Consider the following 4,678-nt stretch of genomic DNA (forward strand, 5'->3'; position numbering starts at 1 on the left):
TATTTACGAAATACATTGTGAGCCGGGGTTTTACATCAATATACGGTTTGAATGCATGTGTAATGCACTGTTTCTGTACAAGAAGTGTCCGTCGCAGCTTGCTGGCAAGGTTGTCTGTATTATGTTTGTAGGTAATTATGTTTGTAACAAGATTGTAAATTGTAGGAGAAAACACAAACCAGGTTCAGTAGGCTAAGATTTGAATAAAAGCTGTCCAGACAAAATTATACAATTTGACCAAACTTTACTATAATCTTTGACAATTACAAAAGTTCCATACACTGATGCATCAGGGGAAAATAATTCAACATATTTGGCCGTCTGCCAGATTATATACCAAACAAGTACATATTTTACCAGGATGACCATTGTTACCTTATACGGACATTTTATTTTGGTTTTAACAGCTAACAGCGTCGACAGCAGCGGCTATTCTTCCTCAAACCGGTTCTGACGACCACAGGCGCGATGGATCCACTCTACATCTCCCTCAGTTCTCATATGCTTTCTTTTGTTGTTGTTGTTGTTGTCCTTAGCTCTATTTATAAAAATGTTACCTTAGATACTATTGTTACCTTGTATATATATGTGTTTCATTACATGTATATACAGTGGCGTTATTATATGTAAAATGTTGGTGGGGCAATGATTTTTTCTGGCCTGGCGGTAGGCGTGGGGGTGAAAGCAGATGTTTTAGTGTCAAAAACACCTTATTTATTGCATTCTGATGATTTCTTTTGCACTTTGTGATGGATTCAATTAACTGCTATTATAGAGCTCAACGCCACTGGCGAGATAACCCGAGAAATGTCGGGTATGGCGCAGAGAGTGTTAAGGTGGAGAAGTTCCTCTCTGACTCAGATGTCATCAGAGGAGTTGTTATGATGATCTTCAGCAGACTGACGGTCTCAGTAAAAAGCCTCTTCTAGGTTGTTCTCATGGATGGATTGTTAACGGTTACCTTTCCAAGCTGTTTGAGTTATAACGATATCCAGTGGCTTGGTGTGTGGACCCAGACGTTTGATAAACATTTTCTCCTCCAAATTCAGGGTTTCAAACCTGTGCTTGAGTGCTGGTTCATTTTCACGTAACGTCACTAACTAGGTAGTTTACAGTATCTGCCGTTAGCAATGAAAGGCTTCGTTGTCTACTGAATTCCGACGCCAGCCAATCAACTTTGAAATACGAAATTACGTACAATTGGGGTTCCGAGCCCCACTTGCCATCAAATTGATGTGGTCTACTGTGAATGAGACAACACCCTGAGCATGCGCACTTGGATTGTCCCACGTACAGTTTGCATTGATAGAGAGGGGCTCGCCCCATTCGTGCTATTTTAGACCTAACGATCGGGAGAATGACACAATCTGAAACAGCAGGGCAGAGAGATGACATGAACTAAAATAGTAATACAATGTATATGCAATTTAGTAAGATGCTATATCCATACATAATACATTTGAGCAAATAATAGGCAAATCTTTAAGAATGAATAACATTTGTCCGCAGTTCTTTTTGGTGACACTAGGTGGGGCTCTGCCAGTCGCCACTGTGTATCATTCATACCAATTATTCGCCTGTTCTCTTCTCCATCCATCCATCATCCGTTGCAACACTATATTATCACCGACATCCAAGTTGGGGGGCTTTGAACGGCCCATCTGAGGTGTCTCTCCTCCACGCCGCCTGTGGTGCTTTTTTCCCCTATTGCTAGGTTTTTAGTGAGTCGTTCCTTATCTTCGTTGGGGAAAGTCTGGGAGTGTTGCATATTTGGATTTTCTGGTGCTTTTTGTTTTTGATCTTTTGTGATGCTTCTTCTTGACTTGTACAAGAAGACTTGTACAGCCTTCCATGTGATCTTGGGCTATACAAATACATTTTATTTTATTTTATTTAACCAAACTGCACCAACTTCCTGTTGTTTTGGTGTGTGAAAGGTTTGGTGGTGGTATGTTGAGCATGTGTTTAGGAATTCATGTGTGCCTGTGTGTGAGAGAGTGTGTACAAGAGAGTGTGCATGTGCAATAATTTACTATCTTGTTTTCTTCAAAGTACTCCAAACCAAGTATTTAAGCACATGTAATAGATAGGTGACTAACGTAGCTCAATTATGTGTGTGTGCGCAGGGGCATAGCTGGGGGGGGGGTAGCTTAGGATGATTCCAAGGGCCCAGCACTGAGGGGGGGCCCAAAAAAAAAGAAAACATTTTTTTTTTTTTTTTTTTTTTTACTAGACATCACTCAGGTGTATTATTGATGCTCTCATTGATACTATGTTTGTTTCTTAAGTGTGTTAGTGTGTGTGTGTGTGTGTGTGTGTGTGTGTGTGTGTGTGTGTGTGTGTGTGTGTGTGTGTGTGTGTGTGTGTGTGTGTGTGTGTGTGTGTGTGTGTGTGTGTGTGTGTGTGTGTGTGTGTGAGATATATAGAGAGAGAGGGGGGGCTTTGGTAGACTATTGCATTGATCCATTCATTGAAGATGAACGCAATGCGACATCCTTTACTAGGCTCACCCACCAACAGTGCAGGTGCTGAACTGCTGATCCGAATGTATAGGTAAAAACCATATTATGCGTTTTCATCAAAAAAAAAATGGCCAAAAAAAATTCGCTCGCGCGCGCTCGCAGACACTGGGGGCCTACAAATACATTCTTTCATGGGGCCCAGAATCTGGAGCTACACCCCTGTGTGTGCGTGAGTGCATATGTGTGTGTATAAATATATAATTACATTAGCTCAGTTGAATAAATGTATGAATCATGACTACATATTTGATTCATATGCATAAATCAAATACAACACTTAAATCAATCCTCTTAGTTACAAGACGATTGTGCTAGCAAGGCAGAGTTATGTCCTAATTACAAGTATTTCCTTTTGGGAGAGGGGGAGGAGAGGGCACTTTGTTTGTTTATGTCTCTTTGCTGCTCTCTAGTGGTCATACGATTACTGCAGCTTCAACCTCTATCCTCCACTTGCACAATCTGAATGTAGCCATTTCCGGCTGACTTCCGGTTGCCAATAGCACTTCCTGTCCCATCCAAATACATTGGTTTTAGCTACTTTTCTCCCCTTATTTAAACAACTTTGTCGTCACAGAGAGGCAATGAAACGTTTGTATTATTATAGTATAGAATGTATTTAATAAGCAAACGTTTGTCAGCAGGGTTTTTGGGCTGTATTTCATGTAAAAACGTTTACTGTTAGTTTCCTTGCTCAGCCAGCATTAGCTAACCGAAGCTAGTGGTTAAACAGGCCGGATTAGCTTTGAGCTAACTATCTTTCCCGACCCATGTATTCATTCCATTCTAAACATAACGTTAGTTTACAAAACATGACCCGTCTATATAACGTTGAGGAACAAATTATATAGACGGGTAATGTTTTGAACAACTAACGTTACGTTTAGAATGGAATGCATCGGCAAAGATCCGTTAGCTCAAAGCTATTCCGGCCAGTTTATCAACTTCCTGTCATTTAGAAATATGATTTTATAGTGAAAATCATTACCAAAACGTCCGGAAAAACCTAACGGGAGCATTATAGACGGTCATACAAATGTACAAATGCTATAAGGTGGCAAGAAATGCACTATAAACAATACTTTATGCATCGGCAAAGATCCTTAGCTCAAAGCTATTAAGGCTAATGCTGGCTAACAAGAGGCTAGCGCAAGAAACGACGCCGCAAAGTATTGTTTATAGTGCATTTCTTGCCACCTTATAGCATTTGTACATTTGTATGACCGTCTATAATGCTCCCGTTAGGTTTTTCCGGACGTTTTGGTAATGATTTTCACTATAAAATCATATTTCTAAATGACAGGAAGTTGATAAACTGGCCGGAATAGCTTTGAGCTAACTATCTTTCCCGACCCATGTATTCATTCCATTCTAAACGTAACGTTAGTTGTTCAAAACATTACCCGTCTATATAATTTGTTCCTCAACGTTATATAGACAGGTCATGTTTTGTAAACTAACGTTATGTTTAGAATGGAATGAATACATGGGTCGGGAAAGATAGTTAGCTCAAAGCTAATCCGGCCTGTTTAACCACTAGCTTCGGTTAGCTAATGCTGGCTGAGCAAGGAAACTAACAGTAAACGTTTTTACATGAAATACAGCCCAAAAACCCTGCTGACAAACGTTTGCTTATTAAATACATTCTATACTATAATAATACAAACGTTTCATTGCCTCTCTGTGACGACAAAGTTGTTTAAATAAGGGGAGAAAAGTAGCTAAAACCAATGTATTTGGATGGGACAGGAAGTGCTATTGGGAACCGGAAGTCAGCCGGAAATGGCTACATTCAGATTGTGCAAGTGGAGAATAGACACTATCTTCACTCTAAACTCTCACTCTGCTCATACTCACTGTATACCTTAGCTTCCCCATATCTTCTACACAGTAAATTTCGCAGAGTAAATTTTACTCAAACTGAGTACATTTTACTCAAACTGTTTACTCAGTTTGAGTAAATGTACTCAGTTTGAGTAAAATTGACTGTGTATATTCTATATATTTTATACATACAGTATATACTGTACATTACACTGCACTTCACTGCACTCAGGTTAGATGCCAAACTGCATTTATTTGTACTCTGTACTCGTACTCCATTGTGTGATGACAATAAAGAAAGGTTTATTAATCTATGTAATCGAATGTAATAATAT

Source organism: Notolepis coatsorum, assembly GCF_963971535.1.
Source record: "Notolepis coatsorum genome assembly, chromosome: 2".
Classification (NCBI taxonomy): Eukaryota; Metazoa; Chordata; class Actinopteri; order Aulopiformes; family Paralepididae; genus Notolepis; species Notolepis coatsorum.